We start from the raw sequence: 27,621 nt of genomic DNA on the forward strand, positions 1-27,621 counted from the left end.
AAAACATTTCTCTATAACCAGGCCATTGGCCAATGAAACAATACATGGCCTTTTTAATGCGTTTGTGGGAACAGGGTTATTGGTTGGCTCTTGTTTTTTGTTGTTGCATATTTTGTAATTTTATATTGTGAACCTCCCAGTGATCTTCAGATGAAGGGTGGTACACAAATTTCATAAACAACAACAACAACAATGAATTGTTTCTTAAGTTATTGGGTTGTACACTGCCTCAGTGTTTTTGGTTTTATAGTAGGTATATAAATGTTTATCACAACAAATAAATAGCTAATCAATAGTTTGGCCCTGAGGTTAATCAATAGATTGGCCATTGGCCCATCTGTTCCAATATCATCTGCCCTGACCCCCTGGCAGAACTCCAAAATCTCTAGCGGGGTCCACACCTGCTAGTTATCTAAAAATCATTCAGTAAAGATTAACCTGGTACTTTATTACGCATGAAACACATGCCCTTGTAGCAACAAGGCCAACCTTCCAATCTCTCCTTGTTTCAATCCTGCTCTTCCTCGCCTGCCCTACTTCTTTTTGCATTTTCACTTTCCTCTTGGCTTATCTCCCTTAATTTGCAAACAGGAAATTGATTTCTTATACACCTGTTACAAAGCAAATCATTACTTTATTACAGTGAGGATCATGCTTCATAAAGCAAGCCATGGAAAATTAAAGGCGGCCCCCTTTTTTTGGAAGGAAAAAAATCCCTTTCCTTTGAAGAACTCATAGGAGCAAGTTGCCATTTGCTGCCTGTTGCGCAATGCGAATAGCAAATTAACTCTTTGCAAAATGTCGTGATCCTGGGCAATAGATCTGAAGGCCTCTTCTCTCTACGTTCCTCTCCCTGAATCCCTATCTCCCCTGAAAGTTTCAGATCTTTGCCTGCTCACAGTAAGAATGCAAACAGCAGGTCTCTAATTAAAAGGGAATGGAGCTTGCCTTATTAAGGTAAATAAAACATCAGAATTACCGACTCTGCTCTGTCAACAAAAAAATTGGAAGCATGCTTGCATGCATAAACAGGTACCTAAGTGATACTGTTTAATATTTATAGCAAAATAATGCCCAGAGGATCAAATCAAGGTTGCGACACTCTGGGCAAAGTATAAACACATGAATAGGGGACAGCGCAATTTGTATAAATACATTAAAGTGGAGGGGAACTGTGTACTAATTAAATGGGCCTAAGCCTGGAATAGACAGATCAAAAGGACAATCATTTTCCTTAAGGAAAACAGCAGACTTCTCAGCCTGAGTTGACAAAATTCAGGAAAACTCTCTCCATACCCTCCAACATTTTTCCAAAGAAAATAGAGACATCCTATTCCAAAACATCACCTTGCCGACAAAGGTCCGTATAGTTATAGCTACGGTTTTCCCAGTAGTGATGTATGGAAGTGAGAGCTGGACAAAAAAGAGGGCTGATTGCCGAAGAATTGATGCTTTTGAATTATGGTGCTGGAGGAGACTCTTGAGAGTCCCATGGACTGCAAGAAGATCCAACCTATCCATTCTGAAGGAAATCAGCCCTGAGTGCTCACTGGAAGGACAGATCCTGAAGCTGAGGCTCCAATACTTTGGCCACCTCATGAGAAGAGAAGACTCCCTGGAAAATACCCTGATGCTGGGAAAGATGGAGGGCACAAGGAGAAGGGGACGACAGAGGACGAGATGGTTGGACAGTGTTCTCCAAGCTACCAGCATGAGTTTGACCAAACTGTGGGAGGCAGTGGAAGACAGGAGTGCCTGGCGTGCTCTGGTCCATGGCGTCACGATGAATCAGACATGACTAAACAACAATTCCAAAACAACAACAACAACAACAATTTTATTATTTATACCCCACCCATTTGACTGGGTTGCCCCAGCCACTCTGTGCGGCTTCCAGGTTATATAAAATCATAAAAAATATTAAGGACTGCCTTCAGATGTCTTCTAAAGGTTGTATAGTTACTTATCTCCTTAGCTTGGGAGTCACATACTGTAACTCCATACAGGTCTGCTCTGGCATATGAACCCTTTAATAGTCTGTCTATTTAATAGGATGCACTGCAGGTTGGTGGGCTAAATGACACTCTCGGGTGGGGGGGGGTCCCTTCCAACTCTACCATTCTATGATTAACTTCGTGGGTTGGTCATAGATTTGAACCCAGGTCTCTCCAGAAAAAGCCCAGTACTCTGATTCTGTCAGCTGATCCTTAAACAAAAGAGCTTTATGTTACGAAGCGCTGCTATTTGTGAAATTATGAGTACTTACAATGACCGCTCCCCGCTTAAAACGGGGGGGCGCCCTTTGTGTTGACGCGCGCAGCCCCTAGATCTGGAGCGGCTCCAACAGCATAGGCTTGCTTTGCCTTCCCTCAGGTGGGATACCTGGAGGTCTCCGCCTACCGCAGTCAGTTGTCCAATCCCACCTGGGGGAAGCGTTGCCAAGGAGACCAGGCCAGGTAGGGGAGGGATTACCTGCCCACACAACAGAGGGAGTATCTTACCTGGGAATCCTCACTTGGCTCCAGAGCTTCTCCCACCCTACCCACCCTCAGTTAATGTCTTATTTGCAGGTTAACTTTTCTTCACAGGTTTTGCAGGTTAACTTTTTTTCACAGGTATGCGGGCGCTGCTACGTTAAAGTCGCTGTTAAAGGGCCGGAAAGGAATTTCCCTGCATTGGCAGGTTTCGCTTTTCCCGTAACAAAACGTCACAACTTTGGCGGTATCAGGCCTTGGGCGGAATCCTTTAGTCCATCTTCCTCTCTGCGGCAGCAATACCAAGGTTCCCCGTTAAAGGGGTTTCTGAAAGGAGGCTTTGGCCGTACACCGAAAGGTCGTCATTGCTCTCCCCTGCGGCGACGGCGTAACGGGGGCGGCTATCTCTGCTTGAACATATGTTCTCCAGAGCCGGCCCATCCCCCCGCACACACATTGGATAACCCTGATGCTCCCTAGGTCCCCGGCTGGGGACTGGGGAGGCAGAATGCCCAATGCCTGAGCCAAGGTCTACCCACATTTGAAATTTAATAAAGTTGTGGCCAATTTAATCCCATAGCACGTTGTCATGAGTCATTATTTCACATGACGGGGGACCGTGCAGGATCTGGGGACTCAGCCTGTCCACGCAAACAGGAGCTTCATTTGCAAATGGGTCATTGAGATATTGTAAATGCGTCATTTTTAAAATATATTTATTTATTAGATTCCACCCCCAAAAGGGCAAACCCAGAATAAACGGGGGCAAATGCAACCTGAATTTTGTCACCAACGATGTGTAGATGCTTAAAAAGCCAATCAAATTTGGATGCATTAGTAGCCATCCCATAAGAAACACCCTCCTGGAAGTGTCCCAAACTAGTTGGATCAAGATGCCTGCATTTTTGACTGTCCATGGGGGCGTAGCAATGCTTGTCGTGATGTGCTTCGGCATGTCAAAATTTACACCACTGGTTTTGCTTTGTAACTGTTGGGCTTCCTAAGCACCCTTATCTGACATACGTGTGTGTGTGTGTTGCAATTTGATCTTGAATATTGGCATATGAAGAAGTGTGCATGCCCACGAAAGCTTATACCCGGAACAAACTACTTAGTTGGTCTCTACGGCGCTACTGGGCAATTTTTTAATTTTTTTTAAAGAAATTTTTTTTAAGGGTCTTTCAAAGGGATTTTTTTAAAAGAAATTTGATTATTTAAAAAAAAAATTTAAAGAAAGGTTTTTTTTTAATTTTATTTTTTAAAAAATCTTTGTATTTTTTTCGACTACATCAGACCAACACGGCTACCCACCTGAATCTAGAATCATGGAAGGTACCACATTGAGCTGCATGAAATGGAAGTCCATCAATCAGGTATTTGAAAGAGTGTGCATGCACACGAAAGGTTATACCCAGAACAAACTTCGTTGGTCTCTAAGGGGCTACTGGACAATTTTTTAATTGATTTTTTTTTTAAAAAAAAGATTTTTCAAAGAAAGTTTTGTTACTTTAAAAAAATAAATCTCTGTATTTATTTTGACTACGTCAGACCAACATGACTACCCACCTGAATCTAGAATACTGAAGAGCTGGCATTCAAACTTAATTGATCATCTATCTGACCCCTCCCATTCTCTCCTCTTGCTGAAATGACACTACTTGGTGTACATTCAAATCAATAATGTTATAAATGTAAAAACTGGACTGCCATTAATGGTATTGGGGGGTGCAACCTGCTGGACAAAATCACTGGTGATAATTTTATGATCCAACTAAGCTTTACACAGCTGTTTTTATGTCGACAAAAAACAGAAGAAATAACAAAAGAAAGAAGGAAAGAAAGGGAAAGAAAGAAGTTCAGAGGAAAATACAAGACAGAGCCTTTGATGTGCTAATTAAGCTATTCAACCTGTCACAGTACACCATCTAAAAATAATAATAATTGCAATCATAATTTCTGCCTGCGGAGCAGCTTTGCAAAACTCAACATTTTGCTTTATCCTCACACCTCCACTAACAAATTAGTCTGGTAAAAGATATCAATAAATCGACTCGGTGTCTCTGAAACAGCAGTCTGGGGAAAATAAATGTAAATACGAGACTAAATCTGGTTCCTGAAATCTTTACAGGTTTTGTGTTTTAGAAATGTAGTGTGCATGTTGTAAGAGAGGCCGGCTAGCATGACCCAATGGGTGGTCAGGATCATGATGACAATGAAAGTTTGGCTTCAATGAGAGCTGAATCACAGGGTTCTGGTTACATGCAACAACTATCATTACACACCAATGTCACTAGCATTTATTTTTTTTAACCTGCAAAGGCACAGAGGGCCTTTCCGCACACCCCTTGAAAACGCACCGTTCCCATTTTCCACATTTGTGCACATTTTGCACATTGTGGCCCCCTGTGCTTCCATATCGCAGGTGCTTGTTAACGGACCTCACATTCCATTGTAACAGGAGGACCCATTCTGCTCATTTCGTTCTCAGGTCTCATAGAATCAAGTGTCGTGTTTCTCATTTTCATCCTCCTCTGAGGCCCTTCTTTGAGAGGCCCGAAGGGTGGCAACATGAGAACGGGGCCTTTTCTGCAGTGGCTCCCCTTTTGTGGAATGCTCTCCCAGGGAGGTCAGCCAGGCACTTTTATTATAAATCTTTAGGGAGCAGGCAAAAGTGTTTCTTTTCAGCCAGATATTTGGCTGTATATGTGATAAAGGGGAGCCATACCAGGATGAACACTCCTGTGTTTGCCCCCATTTCTGTTTCAGTCTGTCCATTAGCTTTTCTAATAAAGCTGTTTCCCATACAGTTTTTTTTTAGCAGTAGTCTATGTTTACTCCTGACAGGTCTCTCCAATGTCTAGCTATGATGTTTCTGGCTGCTGAGAGTAGGTGAATTATAATCTCTTTATAATGTGAGTGGGCATTATGATCTTGGAAAATGTTCAAGAGGGCCAGTTCTGGGGTGACTTCTAATGCCTGTTTAGTTATTTTGCTTATTTATTTTAGGACTGTTGTCTATGACCTAGAAAACGGGGGCTGGGAGAAAGACATTGCACGTTCTTTTGTAATTTGAGAAAATATTTAATAAATATTATTTCCAAACTGCCCCCCAAACCCCAATAATGGCCAGCTTATTAACATTCTATGACTTTTTTAATGTGTTGGGGGGGTGTTAGTCATTATTATTATTATTATTATTAGTAGTAGTAGTAGTAGTAGTTATTTATTTATTTCATTTTGCATTTCTCATTTTGCATTTTTCCAAATACCACCACCACCACCATCATCATCATAAGACAAAATAAGACAACTCTTATTTTCAAAAGAATTTACCCAGAGATTTTCCCCTTCTAGGACGATAAAGCCATTGCTATTTATAAACAAATGTGCCTCATTTATGTGTGTAGGCAGTGGCGTAGCGTGGGGGTGCAGGGGGGGCCGGCCGCACCGGGCGCAACATCTGGGGGTTAGGGTTAGGGGGCGCAAATCCACGGGTTAGGGGGCGCAAATTACTTGCCTTGCCCCAGGTGCTGACAACCCATGCTATGCCACTGTGTGTAGGTGTTGGAACCTGTATATAAGGTCATACCCTTCTCCACCACCACCACCCCCCGTTATTTTTCTGGGGTGATAAATAAACAAGCAAAGGGAACAAGTTTATTTGAAGTGAGTTCAGCCTCTGAAAACATGCAATCCATTTCACCAGATCCATGTATCAAGTTGTTGTGCCAGCAAACTTTGATAATGTGATACACTGTTTAGACCTAAGTAATTTGCTAAAGGAAATTAATTCATCACTTTGATTAGCTCGGCGCTCACTTCAAATAGTAATTGGCAATCCTTTTCCTTTTTTTCATCCACCGGGTTATGCGTCCCCAGGTTCTTTTATATGGAAGGGATTTTGCAGAGCTGGCCAGCTACCTCCTGCCATAGATCACAAACCTTGATTAAACTTTGCAATCAAATTCAAATCTAAACTTTGCAGCCAATGATGGAGCGTTCCCATTAGGGAGAAGTTTAATAAGTAAGCAGTGCAGGCTTGCGGGCGGTTCTTAGAATAACTGCTGGCTTTATCAGAATGCAAGCTTCCTGGATAGATGCACTGTAAGTTCTGCGTCCATCCTAATAAAACGAAGTATTTGTAACGCAAATGACTTATAGGAAAGCATGAATAAAGGAGATACTACAGTATGTTAAAATCTGCTATAGTTAACTGAAATGGGCTGGCCTCTTCCCCCAGCTTGGTACCCTTCATATATTTTGGACTACAACTGCAATATTTTTTAAAATCGAGTCCACGAAAGGCCTCCATTCTTCTATAAAAGGTTTGTCGTGTTGATCTCTCAATTTCGCTCTCAGCGTTGCCATTTCTGCAGAGTGCAATACTTTCAAAAGCCACTCCTCATTCAAAAGCTACTTCTGAATGTTGATCATTACCAACATCCCAAGACGTTTTGAAGGACAAGATGTCTCCCCTGCAGCCTCTCTCTTTCTTTGCTTCTCCCTCCCTTTGCCCACTGCTTCTCTTCCTCCTCCCTTCCCCTCTGTATGTGGTATTGCCTACAGCAAGGATGTTTCATTCCTTGCTTTTCAGATGGAAAGCACTCACACAACCACTTAGCTGTGATGGCAGCAAATTAAAACACACTTGTTATGTACTGAGTTGAATAGGATCCAAACTGCAGCAGTCTGACTGGTCCTAGAACAATAGGATCCAAATTGCAGCAGTCTGATTGGTCCTAGAACAGGGGTCTGCAACCTTTAAGACAAAAAGAGCCACTTGGACCCGTTTCCGAAGAAAAAACAACAACTGGGAGCCGCAAAACCATTGCGACATTTAAAACAAATATATCTCCGGAGCCACGATCTGACAGCGGGCGGGAAGGTGACGTTGGGACGGTGCGTGACTAACGCACGCACCGCCCCCATGCGACGTCACAGCCAGTACAGCGCCCGCCACAGTGAGGAGTGTCGGGGCACACAATGCGCCTCCTCCCCTCGCTAGTATCCGCCCCGGAGCCGCAGCAAAGATGTAAAAGAGCCTCATGCGGCTCCGGAGCCGCGGGTTGCAGACCCCTGTCCTAGAACAATAGGATTCAGAATGCAGCAGTCTGATTGGTCCAAGAACAATGCAGCAGTATGATTGGTTGGCAGGAACCACCCAATCATGCTCCAGATATAAGTGAATCCACAACCTGATTGGCTTACAGTAGAATTCCAGAATTAACCAATCATGTGCAGCCCATTGTGTAAATAATGTATATAAAGCAGATACTTTGAGGGGACTTCCATTCATTCCTCCTCACCACTATGAGCTGAATAAAGAGCATGAAATCACTTTGCGACTCTGAGTATATTTCAACACTTTTTAAAGTAAAAAAGTAATTTGACACCATTGTGACAAAGCAGCAGCAGCAGCAGCAGAACAAAGGCTCTGTTAAAGCCCTAAACGGCCTCGGCCCAGTATACCTAAAGGAGCATCTCCACCCCCATTGTTCTGCCTGGACACTGAGGTCCAGTGCTGAGGGCCTTCTGGCTGTTCCCTTGCTGCGAGAAGCCAAGTTACAGGGAACCAGGCAGAGGGCCTTCTCGGTAGTGGCGACCTCCCTGTGGAACGTCCTCCCACCAGATGTCAAAGAGAAAAACAACTACCAGACTTTTAGAAGACATCTGAAGGCAGCCCTGTTCAGGGAAGCTTTTAATGTTTAACAGACTATTGTATTTTAATATTGTGTTGGAAGCTGCCCAGAGTAGCTGGGGAAACCCAGCCAGATGGGCGGGGTATAAATAATAAATTATTATTATTATTATTATTATTATTATTATTATTATTATTAGCAACTTCAGTCATTCTGAAGAAGGATCCTTTTCTCAGGAATGAAGAGGCTGCATTGCAGCAAGTGGCCAGACAGGCAAGAAAGTGAGGAGATGTGGGTACCACCAACAGCAGTGATGTGTGGCAGCTGTGTTGTTCCACCAGGCCAGGCAGTCAGGACAGGTGGATAAACAGCAACTGCACACCCACCCCAATCCAGTGTCTGAGCAAGTTGGTTTAGGGTGGCTCACGAGAGGGCCAGCCTTGCTACTGGGTAAGTAGGTAGGGGAGGCCCTTCTCTTGGTCCCATCACCCTCACATGCCTGTATGGTAGGGGCACGGGAGAGGGCCTTCTCGGTGGTGGCTCCTCCCAGACTTTGGGACTCCCTCCCTGGAGAAGCTAGACTGGCTCCCTCCTTGCTGTCCTTCTGCTGACAGGTGAAGAACTTCTAGTTCCAACAGGCTTTTGAGAACTGACTGCTTTTAATGAAAGGGCTGGCGCTGAGCTGTTTTTATTATAATTATTTGTGAGTTTTTAAATATATATATGATTCTTTCCCTCCCCCCCCCTCAAAAAAAAGTTTTTAGCTGTTCTTATTTCATCTGTAGGCTGCCTTGAGACCCTGTTAAGGGGAGAAAGATGGAGTATGAATAAAAATAACAAGAACTTATTGTTATATTTTTTATTATTATCATTAATTTATTAATCGCCTTCTACAAAATATGTTTCGAGATGGTGTACAATAAAAGCAGGGGAAATAAAACAGTTTTAAACACACAAAAAAGCAGCAGAGACATTTAAAATAGAAAATAATGGGGAATTTTGGGCCCTTGAAGTTCTCCAGTTTGTGCAACGGGACTCCTCTCCTCTCCTGTTGGATTCCCAATCTGCCTTGGATTTCCCCCCAGATTTGGGGATGGGGGTGGGTCACACGGGGAGAGGAGAAGACAAAGAAGTCAACTTGCATGGGCAGAAGCCCTTGTTCTAGCAGGCAAACTTCATTGGCTACTGCCCTGTGACTTTTGCAGATGTGTTTTCAGGGAGCGAAAAGGCATGTTCACCAACCACAAATGTATTTTGCTCTCAAGAGTCCAAGTCGCTGGCGGATGCTGTGGAGGACACTCACCCAGGAATGCAGATCCCATTTGCTCTTTGATGGCGTAAGGTGCTTATCACATTCCTGTTTGTGGTGCCCTATACTGCTCCTATGGCTGCACTTTGGCCCTGGATAATTTCATCTCAAGACATTAACTGATCTGCTATCAACTAGAGTAAATATTTTCTCGCGAGCGGGATGCACACACGCTACTTTGTTAAACAAGCAAATAGAAAGCTTTTACTTTGTTTGCGTTTTCGGCAGATTTGCGCGCTGTTCAGGCGAACTGGCATTGCCAGTTGTGTCATTCGGTGGCAAACGCACAAACACCTTTTACACTCAGTGCAGAATTTAGGTAAAAGGTTGGAACAATTTCAATGTCGAAAAGCAAGGAAAAGCAACGCCAGTGATTCCTGTTCTGAACGGTTTACATAACATACTTAATAATGCTGCAAAGACTTTTCATAATACTGGGCATTGCTTAAAGCACTTTTAAAGCAGCCATTGTTGACATCCGCCTGTCTCAGGAGACAACGGAAGAGTGTCCTTTTGGGGGATGAAGTCAAACCATTGGAGAGTTATAGAGCCTGCTGTGGCTCTCCAGACAGTAACTTCCAACCTCTTAGTTTAATGTAGGTTCAGAAAATTCTCTGTCCTGGAAATTTTCCCAGGTGGGAGCTGAAGAGACTCACTTCCTTGTAAGTGGATTGAAGATTAGGGTATGATTTGGACAGAAGGCTATATACCATATTTTTCGCTCTATTAGACGCACCAGACGATAAGGCGCACCTAGTTTTTAGAGGGGGAATGCAAGAAAAAAAGTATTCTTTAAAGGGAGCGCTGAGCAGAGCTTGTATGCATCCCAGGCTCTGCTCAGTGCTCCCTTTCACGAGCTACGTGGAGCATGTGTGCGGCGCTTACAGGCTTTCCCCTGGCTCTTGGGGGCTTTTCTGGGAGGTGCGGGAAGGGACAGAGCCGCGCCTAAGGCTCCCCCAAGAGCTGTGCTCCTTTTAAAGAGCGTGCGGCATGTGTGTGCAGCTCTTGGGGGCAGCCCTTCTCCCTCCTTGGGGAAAAGCCCCCAAGAGCCGCACACACGCTCTACGCGGCTCTTTAAAGGAAGCGCTGAGCAGAGCCTCCCGCCTGCATTCGCTCCATAAGACGCACACACATTTCCCCTTACTTTTTAGGAGGGGAAAAGTGTGTCTTATAGAGCGAAAAATACGGTATTTATGTATGTGTGTTCATGTGTGTTTTACTTCTGATGTTTTCCTCCTCTCTTTTTTTTCTTTCTTTGCTTTCCTCTCTTTTCTGTTGTTGTTGTTGTCTTAATTACGAATAAATGACAAAGAATTACAAGGATCTGAGTATAGTCCATAAGTTTTTGCATCCATTCTTCTGTCATCGGGACTTCATCTTTCCATTGGATCCAGGCTCTTGGTTATGTTTAGACCAAGGACTGGCAGATTCCAGGATTGTAGGGTCGACTTTGTCTTTTACTAGAACTCCAAGCAGGGTGGTTCTGAGCTTAGCCTAGGAATCTGTTTTCAATACCCAGCCTAAACTGAGCTCTCAGTCCTTTCATGAGGGGTGGGCAAATAGTGTCAATTCCAGTTTCTCATTTTTCCTGTTTGCTGCATGAGACCTGTCAGTCAACTGTAAGTAACTTGAATTTGCCCAAAGCTCCCTGGATATTATCTATGGGCAGTGATTTTTTTGGGGGGTACGCAGGGGTACGCATACCCCTAAACATTTTGTGAATCTTTGTACTTTTGTCCATTTACTGTATTTATTTCCTCCGAATTGAACTGTAAAATGGTGGTTTTCTTGAGTAAAAATGAGAGTACCCCTAAACATTTTTAAAAGAAAAATAGCACTGTCTATATTTCTATAGGCACACTGTATTTCTATAGGCACACACTTACACAAAAGGTACAAAGACCCAGGTGGGATAGAGATCAGTGAACACTCAATGGGGCTTTGAGCAAACATGCCCACATCTAAAGGGAGAGGGAGATGAATGGAGGGGGAGGGGGAGAGAGAGAGATGCATACCAAATATACAAAAAACACAGGTGGGGCAGAGATAAAGGGAACATCTATGTTGGTCTTTGATCAAGCAAACACACCCCTATTTCTTTTCTTTTCTTTTTTCTTATTCTTTTTTGGTGCCCTCTGCTGGTTACCTTTAATTAATGTGGATTTAAATGTGCACAGAAAACAACTAAATCTCATAAAGCCAGGATATCTGGAAAGTGAGAGAAAGGGGAGGGAAGTGGTTTGGGTGGCACCAGAGTACCAATTAGGTTTTGAACAGGATGTGAACAGAATCATGAAAGGCTAAACAGAAGAGAATCATTGTGCAGCCTGACCCTCATCTTCATCCAGTCATTGTGTCTTCAGGACTCCCATTGCACATTCAAGCCAAGGTTATTTGGCTTGTCTCGCTCTGTTCATGCAAGAACCATCCCCAGCCCAATTGCCAAATGGAAGGATGGTTGCTAAAGGAAGATGAAAGTTAGTTCAACTTTAGAAGGGAAAATCTGTTTCAGAAAGCTTGAGAAATAATGTTTGAAGGGAATATACCGAGACGGTGCATTTTTAATTAATTTACTTTTTGGCGCAACCCATTTCTAATAACATTCCTGTCGTTGAAGATATAAGTGTTTGCCTCCTGGTTGTAGGAACCCAGTGCCCAAGCTGCAAATTTGCTGATTAAATGTTTTGCCTCCCATTCCTGTGGATGAAATTGCTTCCTTCGCTCCAAATACATGTTAGTGCAGGTCTTTTGTGTTTTGTGTTTTGAAACTTAGGTTTCTGCCTTGCAAACAAAGAGGCCACTTAGATTGCCATCTTGTGGTTATCTACTGTACTGAATGGTCACCATCCCTGCGCATTTTGACTTAAGAGGACGACCAGTTAGTTCTCTTTTGCACCTTTCAATACAGAATTTAAACCGGACTGCAGTCTTGCATGCTCTACTTTTTTCTTTTACTGAAGTCTCCATGATCCACTCCTGTGTTTTACATTTACAGAGAAAGATAGCATGGTCAAAATCTCCCAACAGTGAAGGTGTGACTAATATATATTAAATGTTAGTGAATAGTTTTATTTCATTGTTGCACTTTAAACCTACCTTTCCACTGAGAAGCATAGGGCAGAGTGCAGGATTCTCTATATTTTAGCTTTGCAACAACCCTGGGAGGTCGCTTAGACTTGAGTGATGGTGACTGGCCCAAGTTCATCTAGTGAGGATACTCCCAGACAAGTTGTTTATTTGAGTTTCTCTGCAGGATGTCCAGTGAGTTGAATGGGGCTTGTTCACGGTGTGCCTAGGGCTGTGGCAATGGCAGCCTTCATTTCTGAACCCAGACACTTCTCAGCTCCATCTCCTCAAACCTTCTTGAGTTTTGCTTCTACTTCAGGGCTGCGCTTTGCAAAAGGAGCGGCTCCTCGCTCCCCATCGGCCTCCATCCTCTTCCCTTCTCTGGCAGGCCTATGTTATTATTATTAAAGACATTTGAATCTGCAAATCAAAGACTGACAGCAAAAGAGCAGGTGCTGCCGGCTGATAAATTGCCAGGGCATTATGCGGATCCAGCTGTACCACATAAAAGTGGCGCTTTTCTACCACGCTCTGATTTTCCATGTGGCATCGTATGGTCCCAGCATCTGGGCGTTGCTGCCAATGCCTCTCGTATATTTTGCTGAGAACTGTCATTACAATAATGAAGAAATTGCAGCAGACGTTAATTGCTGTTCCTGCAGGCTACTGCAGTGGGGAGAGGGGGGCAAGGGATTAGCACAGCAAACTAGAGGGCTGTTTCCTGGTTTCAAGTCAGCACCTTTGCTTTCTCTCTGCTTCAGAAGGAGGAGGGCTGAAAACACTTCAAAGTCCTTTACGAACAATTCTAGTCGCCTTGATGCAGAGAATTTGATAGGGTTTTAACTCTGTGAGAATCCCATCTTTCATTTATGTATTTTTTAAGTGAGCAAGACTCTGGATCTCACAGAGAAATATTTGATAACTAGTGCATTTTTTGATCTGTTTTTAGGCCAGTTGCTCAAAAACCAACCAAATAGATAGATAAACAGATCGATGATAGTTAGATGATAGAGATAGATAGATAGATAGATAGATAGATGATAGATGCTAGATGATAGATGATAGAGATGACAGCTTAAGAACTATCGCCCCATATCACTGCTTAATGTGGATTATAAAATTTTTGCAGATATTTTGGCTAAAAGATTAAAAAAGGTGTTAGCAGAAAAATTTCATAAAGATCAAGCGGGCTTTCTCCCAGGCAGACATTTGTCTGATAATACGAGGAACATAATTAATATCTTAGAAAAACTACAAGTGAAGATTAATACTAAAGCAGTTCTGATATTTGTGGACGCGGAGAAAGCCTTTGACAATATTTCTTGGAGTTTTATGAAGAAGAATCTACAGGGGATGGGGGTTGGTCAAGGTTTTGGAAATGGTATAGGTGCAATTTATTCAGAACAAAAGGCTAAATTAATTGTGAATAATGTAGTGACGGAAGAATTTAAGATTGAGAAAGGAACACGACAAGGATGCCCAATCTCTCCATTGCTTTTTATATCGGTCCTGGAGGTATTGCTAAATATAATTAGAGGGGACCAATTGGTTAAAAGTATACAAGTGGGAGCTAAACAGTACAAACTGAAAGCATTTGCTGATGATTTGGTATTGACTTTACAGGAGCCAGAATCTAGTACTAAAAGAGTACTGGAATTGATTCAAGAATTTGGTCAGGTAGCAGGCTTTAAGTTGAACAAGATGAAAACTAAGGTTTTAGAGAAAAATCTAACTGTGACTGAGAGAGATAGGTTTCAGAAGGAGATAGGATTAACACTGGTCAAGAAAGTGAAATATTTAGGGGTTAACATGACTGCTAAGAATGTGAATTTATTTAAGGACAACTATGAAAAATGTTGGACTGAACTGAAAAAGTACTTAGAAATATGGTCAAACTTGAAGTTATCACTGTTAGGCCGAATTGCTGTGATAAAAATGAACGTATTGCCAAGGATGCTGTTTTTGTTTCAAACATTGCAAATTTTGGATAAAATGGACTGTTTCAAGAAATGGCAGAGAGACATCTCTAGATTTGTTTGGCAGGGCAAGAAGCCTCGAATAAAATTTAAGATATTAACTGATGCTAAAGAAAGAGGTGGATTTGCCCTGCCAGACCTTAAACTTTATTATGAATCAGCCGCTTTTTGCTGGCTGAAAGAATGGCTGCTCCTTGAAAACACTGATCTGTTGAATTTGGAAGGTTTCAATAATGTATTTGGTTGGCATGCATATCTGTGGTATGATAAGGTTAAAGCACATAAAGCGTTTAAAAACCATATTGTCAGAAAAGCACTGTTTAATGTCTGGATAAGATATAAGGACCTGCTAGAAAATAAAACCCCAAGATGGTTGTCACCAATGGAAGCAAAGGCTCAGAAAAAACTCAATATGGAGGCCAAATGGCCGAAGTATTGGAAAATTTTGGAACAAGAGGGAGACAGATTAAAACTGCAGAGTTTTGAAAAATTAAAAAACAGAGTGCGAGACTGGCTTCATTATTATCAAATAATGGAGGCATATAATTTGGACAAAAAACTAGGCTTCCAGGTGGAAAAATCAAAATTGGAAACAGAATTGCTAGATCCCAAAGTTAAGAATCTGTCAAGAATGTATAACTTGCTGTTGAAATGGAATACTCAGGATGAAACGGTAAAATCTGCTATGATTAAATGGGCACAAGATGTTGGACATAACATTATGATAGCTGACTGGGAACAGTTATGGACCACAGGTATGAAGTTTACAGCATGCAATGTCTTAAAAGAGAATCTAATGAAAATGATCTACAGGTGGTACATAACACCAGTCAAGCTTGCAAAAATCTACCATTTGCCCGACAATAAATGCTGGAAATGTAATGAGACTGAAGGTACATTCTTTCACCTTTGGTGGACATGCCCAAGGATTAAGAATTTCTGGGAGATGATCTATAATGAAATGAAAAAGGTATTTAAATATCACTTCCTGAAGAAACCAGAGGCCTTTCTCCTGGGCATGGTCGGCCTATTGGTGCCAAAGAAGGATAGAATTTTCTTTATGTATGCTACAACAGCAGCAAGAATACTTATTGCAAAGCATTGGAAGTCACAAGATCTACCCACCCGGGAAGAATGGCAGATGAAGCTGATGGACTACATGGAATTGGCAGAAATGACTGGCAGAATCCGAGACCAGGGAGAAGAGTCGGTGGAAGAAGATTGGAAAAAAATTTAAAGTATATTTACAGAAATATTGCAAAATTAATGAATGTTAGAAGGATGCTGGAATGAAGCTATATGGCTTTAGCAGAAATGTTATAAAGAATTAAGTAAAAATAGATTGTTAACGGGCCAAAGTGGAAAATTTAAGGTTAGATTGTGTTAAGATAAATTATAGAACAAAAATTGAGAAAGATGGAAAGGATTTGCTGAAATAACTAATCGAACTAGAATACAAAAAAGGGAGGTGTGAGGAGGTCGATGAAACAGGTAAATGAAAGATAAAGATACGGAAATATTGGATGTGTTTTTAAATGTTTTTGTTTTTCTTGTTTTGTTGTTTTGTTTTTCTTTTTTTGATGTATTGTAAGGTATTGCTTTGTTTAGTTTAATTTTTCATTGTTTCTTTTTTCTTTTTTCTGTAATCTTCAAACTTCTAATAAATATTATTTTTAAAAAATAGATGATAGATGGATAGATAGATAGATAGATAGATAGATGATAAAGGTAAAGGTAAAGGGACCCCTGACCATTAGGTCCAGTCGTAGCCGACTCTGGGGTTGCAGCGCTCATCTCGCTTTATTGGCCGAGGGAGCTGGCATACAGCTTCTGGGTCATGTGGCCAGCATGACTAAGCCACTTCTGGCAAACCAGAGCAGCGCACGGAAACGCCGTTTACCTTCCCACCGAAGCGGTACCTATTTATCTACTTGCACTTTGATGTGCTTTCGAACTGCTAGTTTGGCAGGAGCAGGGACTGAGCAACTGGAGCTCACCCCGTCATGGGGATTCGAACCGCCGACCTTCTGATCGGCTAGTCCTAGGCTCTGTGGTTTAACCCACAGCACCACCCATGTCCCCGATAGATAGATAGATAGATGATAAATAGATAGATAGAGATAGATAGATAGATCGATGGATCAATCCAATATCATCGCAGAGAATCTGTGTGCCCACAAAAACATAAAAAACATTTACTACTCTGCCTTCTGACACGGGAATCTGTGGCCTGAAATTTTAAATGGGGGGGGGGGGAACACACCATTTTTTAAAAAATTACTGCTTGTCATAGGCAATCAAGGTTGCTCTGCACTCTCAGATTACTATCCTTTGTCCATTTGCTTTTTTACAGGGTATCCATAACACATAGCTGTCAAATTGTTGTGGAGCTTGGTTTTGTTGTTGTTGTTGTTGTTTTTTGCTTTCCCATGTTTTAATTTAATTTAATCATTTGATGGGCTGATTTGATGCATTTTATGAAGTGCTTCCCTAAAAATACCTCGAAGCAAATTCACAGCAAACACATCAACAGTCAAAAGACAATTCCATCTACACAAACAATTAACAACTGTTACAAATGTAAAAGTTATTTTAAATCAAATTCAGATAACAGGCTGGGATGAAGCTTTCCCCCCGACCTGATCTGTGGCCATTTTTGGGCACAAAACCGCAGCTTCTGCGTTAGCCTGTGCTTTGCGGGCAAGCAAAGTTTTAAAGGGAGGCCTACTCTTTTCAGGGCTTCTGCGCCTTTAAACGGCATCTTTCAATTCCAATTCCAGGCAACTGCAGAAAAATGATGTCTCAGCAGCACTTAAACAGACTGGGACCTGGGAGAACAGGGTTCAATTCTCCATGAAGCCCACGCCTCTGCCTCTCTGCCAAACCTCCCTTGCAGAGTTAGGAGAGCAGCAGAACCAGGTATTCCTCTTTGAGTTCCTTGGAGGAATGGGGGGGGGGGAGGATGACGACACACATGTATTAATAAAAAGAAGTGATGTTCTTTCACATGTGGTGGACTTGTAAAATGGTAAAAGAGTATTGGGAAATAATCCATAATGAATTGGAAAAAATGTACTTTAAAAACAACAACAACCCCAGAGTGCTTTTTGTTGGTGATAATTTAGATGGAAATTCCCAAGTTAATTATGTATGCCACTACAGTGGTACCTCGGGTTACAGATGCTTCAGGTTACAGGTGCTTCAGGTTACAGATTTCGCTAACCCAGAAATAGTACCTCGGGTTAAGAACTTTGCTTCAGGATAAGAACAGAAATTGTGTGGCGGTGGTGGGAGGCCCCATTAGCTAAAGTGGTACCTCAGGTTAAGAACAGTTTCAGGTTAAGAACGGACCTCCAGAATGAATTAAGTTCTTAACCCGAGGTACCACTGTACTGCAGCCCTGTGTTTTGTTAGCCCCAAAATGGAAAACGAGCGAGGTCCCTACCAAAGAAGAGTGGCAACTTAAACTGTCAGAATATGCATAGCTTGCAGACTTATAGAATAAGAGAACAAGAAGAACATACATTTAGAGAAGATTGGAAAGCGTTTACAGTACTGAATACATGGGGGGGGGTTGTGTACACTTGAAAACGTTGGCAGCATTAAGAAAAATTCAACTGTGTAAATAAGTTTTGATGGATGTAATAACGGAATACTGAATAGTTTGGTTTTTGTAAAATATGCAGGGATTTATGATATGCAAAATGAACCATGGAAAGAGAAGGGAAGTCACTGATATTTTAGGATTTTTAAATGAGTGTTTTTAAATTGCAAAACAGAAAAATTAACACGCACTCTCTCTCTCTTAAAAGAAGTAACCATGCTTGCTGTTATTTTCTTTTTAAAAAGTAGGGAAACAAAATACAGCCATACCTTGAGTTGAAGTAGCTTCGGGTTGAGCATTTTCAGGTTGTGCTCTGCGGCGACCCAGAAGTAACAGAATGCGTTACTTCCGGGTTTTGCCACTCGCGCATGTGCAAATGCTCAAAATGACGTCACATGCATGCACGGAAGTGGCGAATCGCGAACTGCGCAGATGCGCAGACACAGGTTGCGTTCTGCTCTGGATGTGAACGGGGCTCCGGAACGGATCCCATTCTTATCCAGAGGTACCACTGTACTCTGAGAATCAGCGATTTCGGATTTTAACATCGCTTGTGCCATAGCAACTTCATGAGAACAACCATTGGCCCATCTCGTCCAGGAACCTGTTCTCATGGTGGCCACTCAGATGCTTGTGAGAAGCCTGTCAGCAAGACCTGAATTCAATAGCACTCTTGCCTCTTATGGTTTCCAGCAACGGATATTCAGATGTACAGCCATCACAGCTAGTAGCCATTGATAGCTGTACCCTCCACGAATTTGTCTCGTCATCTGCATACTTGCTGCTGTGCAGCAACAGAGAAGCTAGGCTGTTGCTTCATGCTCTTCTGGTCAGCTTTCCAGAAGCGTCCGGTTACCCGGAGAGGAGAGCGCTGTGGGGCTTGGCTCTTGCTGGTGGCTTTCTGTCTGGCCACTTGTGAGACTAGGTCTGATTCTAGCAGAGTTTTCCCTATGTCAGCACTTTCACCTGCTTACCCTGCGACGCTGCCGTTCTATTTAAACCGCAGTAGTTAATTCAAAAATTGCACCTATACTTATACATTGGCTTGTGCAGATGTTGCACACATCTGTGTCCTCTTTTGTCCTTTTGTGTATGGGATGCAATTCCTCTCCTTTGGCAACGCGTAAGTGGCCACCCTAATTCGCTCCCGCAACAACTAGGAAACCAATCAGAATTTCGGCGGTGCAAATGATGGCCATTTGTATGCATTTGCTTATTTGGCATAATTGGTCTTGCTTCTGCTAATCTGGGGGAGTGGCAAGGAGCTATCCAGGGCAATGAAGCCTCTCTCTCCATCCTCCCACAGAAATCTTCCATAGTCTGTCTGTTTTGCTTGTTACTGCTTTTTAAAAAATACTACTACTACTACTAATAATAATAATAATAATTAACCGATCTATTCACACCAGATCCCTTTGCAGCCTTAAGAACTACAAACTGTGTTTTTAACGAAAAGCTGAAATTCTCAGGATGCCAGCTTCTGTATTCAGCATGAAATTCTGAGCATCTTTGGTGCTTGGGTCAGTTTAGAATCAAAAATGCACAGAGCTCTTCTCAACTCCCACATCTTCTGTTTTGCCTGATACTGCTCAATTAGCCATTCCAAAGCTGGAGTCCATTCCTCCCCCCCCCATAACTGAATCAATAGCGGAGCTTCATGCTCCAGCACTGGGGGGCGGAGAGCAGGCGGGGGCAAGGCTGGCATGTGTCCTGGGGGCATGGCACAACACCTGCAGGGGCGTGGTGTGCATCCTGGGGGTGTGGCATGCCGCCTGCAGGGGCGTGGTGCCCAGCACGGGCTGGGGGGCCGCTGCGATGGCACCCCACCGGGATCGCGCTGCTGGGGGCGGTGCGCTCCCCCCGCACTCCTCTTCCTCCGCCAGTGAACTGAATATTTCCATTGCATAGGAATCCTATAGAAACTTTTTTTCCAATGCTGCATGCTCAGCTATTACTATCTATGCTACTTGCAGTTGCTTAGATTGCAGGCTGCATACACCAGTCCCTCCAGGTGTCCCTATTTTGCAGGGACAGTCCTGGATATACAGAAGCTATCCCAGTTTTTTATTTGAACCCATAATGTCCCACTTTTCCTTAGGACGTCCCTATTTTCATCAGAGAAATGCTGGAGGGTATGGAGTTATGTGACCTACCCCCCCCCCAGCCAAGGAGATAAGTAACTCTACAACCTTTAGAAGACATCTGAAGGCAGCCCTGGATAGGGAAGTTTTTTAACGTTTAATGTTTTATAGTGTTTTTATATATTTTGGAAGCTGGTCAGTGTGGCTGGGGCAAGTCAGATGAGTGGGGTATTATTATTATTATTATTATTAAACTTCCCTATTTTCATTGGAGAAATGTTGGAGGGTATGCATACACACCACAGATTTAAAACACATTTCCCTCCAAAGGATCTTAGGAACTATAGTTTGTTAAGTGTATTGTAGCTCTCTGGAGGGTAAACTACAGTTCCCAGAATTCTTTGCTTCTTTGCAGGTGTGGGGGGGAACGTGCTTTAATGAATAAACCAAATTATGCAGCCATAAATTGGTTTAATAGCCACTCCTTCATCCCAGGGAACCTTATTATTCTGGAGGTGAAGGGAGCCAAGGAGCTGAAGCAGGCTTCCTCAACCAGATGTTTTGAGACTATAATTCCCATCATCCCTGACCACTGGTCCTGCTAGCTAGGGATCATGGGAGTTGTAGGCCAAAAACATCTGGAGGGCCGAGGTTGAGGAAGCCTGAGCTAAAGCAATTGCTGTAAGGAATAATTTGCAGGACTTTTTGAGGGGAAACAATGGGAACTAAACTGGTACAAAACAGATTTATGTTTGCCATGCAGATGTACTATAATGGCCGTTGATTTAAACGTTCTGAGCAAGTATTACAATAGCTCTGCTTTTGCACCCCATTTTTGCCTCTGTTGCATTGGCAAGAGAGGAGCAGAGTCTTGTAGGTCGGTCCCAGGAGAAGGAAGATCCATGCCATTGCCAGTCCTGGCTAACCTACGGGGTGGGCAAGGCTCAAGTGAAGAGCATGGCAAGGTTCCTTATTCCCTGGCCATCATAACCAGGACTGACTGGAACGTGAACTGCTTGCCTGACGATCCTGGCCCTGGCACCCACCCAAAGAAAGGCATACGGGAGAGATGCCAGGGCAGTGGCCCAGAAATGCTCGCTGCAGTCTGTGGTTCAGGGACTGAAGAGGCTCCCTTCTGCTGCTGAGTTCACATTGCACGCAAATTAATTAAGTCCTCTGTTTCACCTTCATGAGAGCCACGGAGAGGAGGCTGCCGGCTGGTTGATGCTGCCTTCTCGTTAAACTGCCGCTTTCTCTCGCCTGTCCACCGTGCCCGACGGGGAAAGCGTGGGAATCAACGATACCTGATCGGCAAGTTAATGCCATCGTCGGTGGCCGGTGGAATAATATTTCACTGAGCAGAACGCTGTGATCCTGAAGTCCTTCGAAACAGAGGGTTCCTTCTCAAGCAGCCCTGTGCGGCCAACTCTCAAAGGGCACCCTTCAACATGCTTTTCCTGGCAAAGATCCCCATTCAGCAGAACCCTGGAAGCCGGTGCAGGGAATTGTGCCAGCAAACACACACATTCCTTTCTGCATCTGCACGCGCTTACCATATCTATGCGTGTGCATTTGAGTAAGTAAAAAAAGGAAAGGGGATTCCAGCTGTCTAAAGAAGGAATTTCAGAAGCAGCCGGTGCCATCCATGAGTTTGCTGACTGTTTTCATAACTTTTTGGACACTAACCTGCTTTGCGTGTCTGTAATGCCAAGCCAAACTGTGGCTCAGCGCAAAGGTAGTAGGAGGCAGCATGGTTTGGCTGCACCACTCACCTAACCTTCCTCCAGCTGAGCTGATGGAGAGGGGTAGGGGTGAGGCAGCAGCAAGGTAGTGTCATGGACTGGCTGGAGGCAGAGGTGTAGTGGGAGGCACCAGCCGGGGAACCCCCAGGGGAAATCCCAGAGGAGGAAGGCTCAGAGCCAAGGGATTAGTGGTGGCGACACCAAGGAGAGGTCAGAGGGAGAAGAGGGGAGGTTGGATGCTGAAGGGATGACAGGATTTAGTGTGCAGGGAGAGCCTGTGACAGGGAGCAGTTCCAATTCAGAGGCTGAAGCAGAGGAGGGTGGGCAGGCAAGAGGCTGCAGAAGAATATAGGGAGCCTAGCTCTCCTACTGCAACAAGCTCCCCTTCCTGCTTGTCTCCAAGGATGTGCAGAGTGGTCCTGATGCATTTCTCTGATGAAAATAGAGATGTCCTATTCCATACCATCCAACACTTCTCTGATGAAAATAGGAAAAGCTGGGATAGCTTCTGTAAATCTGGGACTGTCCCAGGAAAATAGGGACACTTGGAGGGTCTGGGATTCCCCACCCCCCACCCCCAGGATGAACTCTCAGAGGCAGGGGATTGGTGGTAGGACAATGACAAGTGGAGAAGAGGGAGAAGAGTAGGGGGGGGAGGTGTCAGAAGCTGAAAAGGCAAGAGGGTTTAGTGAGCAGGAAGAGGCTGGGGCAGAGATCAGTCCAGAACCAAGGGCAGAAGTGGAGGCTGGAGAGGTAGGGTCAAGAGGCAGTGATGAGGCAAGCTGAAGAAGCGAGGCAGTCTCCCCCTCTTGCTGCGACCAGTTCACCTCCCCCCATCTCCCAGAACACAAAAAGGTATGAAGAGGGCGGAACAAAGACAGACAAGGCAGAGAAGTCTCAGTTTGCTTGGGAAGGAACCAGGGGAGACTTAGAGAGTGTGGGAAGGTGGAGACCTTCAGTCCAAGATCTGCTGGGAAGAGTGGCTGTGCTCTCTAGGCCTGAGCTGTTTTGTTTCCTCGAATAAAGAGTTAATTCCCCTGACACTGTGTGAGTCATGGCTGACTTGCTCCTGACGTCCACCTTAACAGGTAGGCACAGTGCAAGCATGTCAACAGTGCAAGCATTCTTCTCAGAGTGCTTTAACAATCCATCGCTCTTCTGAGGGAATTCTGGGAATGTAGCTCTGTGAGAGGAAAAGGGGAAGTCCTTAGCACCCTTAACAGACTACCGCTCCCAGAATTATTTGAGATGAATCCACGACTATTTAAGGTGGCTTTCATCGTTATGGTATGAATGTGACACAGTTGGGGAGCCTGTTATCACCGTTTGAGTGGGAGCGAGGAAGTCAGTAGGCTCTCAGCCTCTGACCCGTCCTTGGTATGAATTTTTTGCCTGCATTTCCCAGCCGGCAAGCTACGCACAGGTGTGCAGGATGTCACTAGGACACAGGAAGGATCCAACATCCTCTTTCTCTGCATCTCCTGTGAAAGGGCAGTGCATGTCTGGCCAAAATAACTTCCGTTCTCAGCTGCAAATGGGTCCCTCTCTGCATACAACCCAGTGAAAACAAACCCGGGTTTTATGCCTTTTGTTTAAAATTAAAAAATAAAAGCAAAGAGACTCGTGGAACAAAGTTCTCCTAGTGTACTGGTGAAACTTTTTGCTCTGCTTCTCACATCCCCAGCCATTTCATGTTTATCCAAAGCATCTGGTGTTCCATTCTTTTAGTTACATCCAAAGTGGCTGAAATGATTTCTACTGTAATTTTTGGGGAAAGCGAAATCTTGGAAGTTTGCGGTGCTTGGCAGAAGGCTCCAGCTGATAGATTGTAAGTCACGGGTCTTTATTGCATCAGCTATAGGTCGTAGCAATTTCCAAAAATGCAATAAATATGCAGAAGCACATAATGTGTATGGCACTTAATGCAAAGTTCATGCCATCGTGAAACTTCAATGGGCTCATATAACCAAGAAGAAGAAAATGAAGCTTAAATAGCACACGCTAATAATCAAAAAGGTACATACATATTATAATAAACATTATTCATTGCTCCCTTGCCTTCTCCACCCTGCTGTCTGGAGCAACAGAGGATAAGTCTGCTCCTTCCCCTGCATGGCAGCTCACCAGATATTTCATAGAATCATAGAAGAGCACAGCTGGAAGGGACCACGAATGTCATCTAGTCCACCCCCTGCAATTCAGGAATCTTTTGCCCAACATAGGGCTCAAACCCATGACCCTGATATTCAGATTCTCATGCTCTACTGACTGAGCTATCCCTCGCTTTTTTAAAAAAGGTAGTTCTCATGTCTCCCCTTAACCTTTTCTTCTCCAGCGTGTAAAGGTAAAGGTCCAGTCATGGCTGACTCTGGGGTTGCGGCACTCATCTCACTTTATTGGCTGAGGGAGCCGGTGTACAGCTTCCAGGTCATGTGGCCACCCACTTCTGGCAAACCAGAGCAACACACGGAAATGCCGTTTACCTTCCCGCCGGAGCAGTACCTATTTATCTACTTGCACTTTGACATGCTTTTGAACTGCTAGGTTGGCAGGAGCAGGGACCGAGCAACGGGAGCTCACCCCGTTGCGGGGATTCGAACCGCCAACCTTCTGATCAGCAAGTCCTAGGCTCTGTGGTTTAACCCACAGAGCCACCCGCATCCCTCTTCTCCAGCATGTGTCCATGGTTAAGTGCTTAAAGAACCTGAATCATCAAGAATGGAATTCTGATTTATATACAGTGGTACCTCGGGTTACATATGCTTCAGGTTACAGACGTTTCAGGTTACAGACTCTGCTAACCCAGAAATAGTACCTCGGGTTGAGAACTTTGCTTCAGGATGAGAACAGAAATCGTGCTCTGGTGGCGCGGTGGCAGTAGAAGGCCCCATTAGCTAAAGTGATGCTTCAGGTTAAGAACAGTTTCAGGTTAAGAACAGACCTCCGGAATGAATTAAGTACTTAACCCGAGGTACCACTGTATAATGCTCCAGGACTCAACACCAAAATATCTTATCTTGCGAGTCCAACAGATAAATTTGAGACATGGGGTTCACATCTTTCTGCAGATTATCTCCGCAGGCTCCCATGCAAAGCTACTTTATCCCGGCATGTTGTTTCTCCACGCTGCTCGTTGTCCTCCTGTCCACCACAGATGCCATCAATGGGAAAGAGGCTTCTGTAGCTTCCAGCAGAAAGCGAGGCGACCCACCCCATTGCCTGGCACCTGTGTCGCAGCAGGGCACGGGTCCAAGCAAGTTGCGAATGGGCAAGATGCCATTGCAACAGATGGGCATGAGCGAGCTTAGGCAGACTTGGGCCCATGGAGCTACATCCAGCCTGGGGTGTTGACTGTTTAGGGCAAACATCTCCCAGCTGAGATTGCTGGAGCAGCTGCTGGCCTCAAATTTATACACCTATAATTAAGGCGCTATGCAATTTCTAATCCTGCGGCATAGTTTGAGCTGGATTAATTGGTGAGCTATAAATAGCTCCCATGACCGTGTATGGCAAGCGTGGTTTAAACGCAGCAAAGTTCTGGGCAACGAAAGAACTCTCCCTGTTGCAGTCGGACCCATTCCTCATAAGTGGCCAGGTTCCTTGAAGTTTCTGGAGCTTGTTCCATCCCTTGGCTGCCACAGAAGAACTTCAGAATTTCTGTGGAGAGCTGCTCTTATGGCTGCTTTTATTACTGGGACTGCTGTGCCATAACTCAGGGGTAGAGCACCTGCTTTCATATGCGCCAACCCTAAGGGGTCCAGAGAATTCAAATTCTAACCCCAAAATCTTGCTGTATCTTCTCAGGGGCAAACTGGGGGACATTTTGTTGTTGTTTAGTTGTTTAGTCGTGTCCGACTCTTTGTGACCCCATGGACCAGAGCACGCCAGGCACTCCTGTCTTCCACTGCCACCCGCAGTTTGGTCAGACTCATGCTAGTAGCTTTGAGAACACTGTCCAACCATCTCGTCCTCTGTCGTCCCCTTCTCCTTGTGCCCTCCATCTTTCCCAACATCAGGGTCTTTTCCAGGGAGTCTTCTCTTCTCATGAGGTGGCCCAAGTATTGGAGCCTCAGCTTTGGGATCTGTCCTTCCAGTGAGCACTCAGGGCGGATTTCCTTCAGGATGGAGAGGTTTGATCTTCTTGCAGTCCATGGGACTTGCAAGAGTCCCCTCCAGCACCATAATTCTAAAGCATCAATTCTTCGACATTTGTTGTTGTTCAGTCGTTTAGTCGTGTCCGACTCTTTGTGACCCCCTTGACCAGAGCACGCCAGGCCCTCCTGTCTTCCGCTGCCTCCCGCAGTTTGGTCAGACTCATGTTTGTAGCTTCAAGAACACTGTCCAACCATCTCGTCCTCTGTCGTCCCCTTCTCCTTGTGCCCTCCATCTTTCCCAACATCAGGGTCTTTTCCAGGGAGTCTTCTCTTCTCATGAGGTGGCCAAAGTATTGGAGCCTCAACTTCACGATCTGTCCTTCCAGTGAGCACTCAGGGCTGATTTCCTTAAGAATGGATACGTTTGATCTTCTTGCAGTCCATGGGACTCCAGCACCATAATTAAAAAGCATCAATTCTTCTGCGACCAGCCTTCTTGATGGTCCAGCTCTCACTTCCATACATCACTACTGGGAAAACCATGGCTTTAACTATACGGACCTTTAACTATACGGACCTTTAACTATACGGACCTTCGACATTACTCCAGGCCTAATTTCTGGGGCTGATTTAAAAGCACCGCTTTTGACCATTAAATCCTTTGTGGTTTGGGATCTTGGTAGCTAAAAGGATTGCCACTCCACACAGATATCTACCCTGTGGCTGAGTCACAAAGTCATAGAACCATAGATCTGTAAAAACACCTTTTTGGGGGAGCAAGAGCACAGCGTGAGAATGTGCAAGAGCGCGGCACCCAAAATGGCCACTGAAATCTCATGCAAAAAAAGAAAGAAGAAAAAGAGATGTCCCATTTTTTCTGGGGCATTTGGAAGGTATGATACAGCTGTTTTATTTGGAGTAATAGTAAGCATTCTGGCTGGTGTTAGCGCTGGGCAAGCGTTCCTCTTACACCAGAAAAGCTTGGATGCATTGATATTTTCCTCCTTAAAACTATCGAGTTGTCTTGGAAATTCCATGAAAGCTCCAATTATGCTACCTGAATGTGAATAGACTGTCTTTCAGAAAGTGGTTTTTGCCCTTGACTGCAAGTTTGCAGTGACTTCATTTCCGGAAAATGTGTGAAATCCCAAGGGAACATCAGCTTTTCAACTTACCAGGCAATCATAAAATGGTTTTAGTGAAGCCAAAGGACCTCAGCTTCCCTGCCTCTGAAACTATTAGCTGGATCACTGCGTAACTTTGGATACTATGCCAAAATTAATATCTCTGCATATTTGCATCTGTTTTATGCACTCCTCTTTACATCTTGCCAAGAGCACAGAGTATACAGATAATACAGAGATCATTTAAACCCTTTGATCCACAGTGGGCTTCCATAAGACCACAACATAAGTGAAGCAAACAGCGACAATTTAACAACAGATTTTTATTATTTTTAAAAAATTAACAATTCTTTCTTTGCTATGATGCATCTGCATTGAACCAGTGGGGTGAACAAAAAGCAGAGAGGAAGATTATAATAGCTTCACTTTTGATCTGGAAGCCTTTTGAGAAGCCTCCCAGAAAACATGAAGGACCACCAAAAAGAAGCAACCCAAAATAGCAGTGAACTGGC

This window comes from Podarcis vaucheri, assembly GCF_965113315.1.
Source record: "Podarcis vaucheri genome assembly, chromosome: 6".
Taxonomy (NCBI): domain Eukaryota; kingdom Metazoa; phylum Chordata; class Lepidosauria; order Squamata; family Lacertidae; genus Podarcis; species Podarcis vaucheri.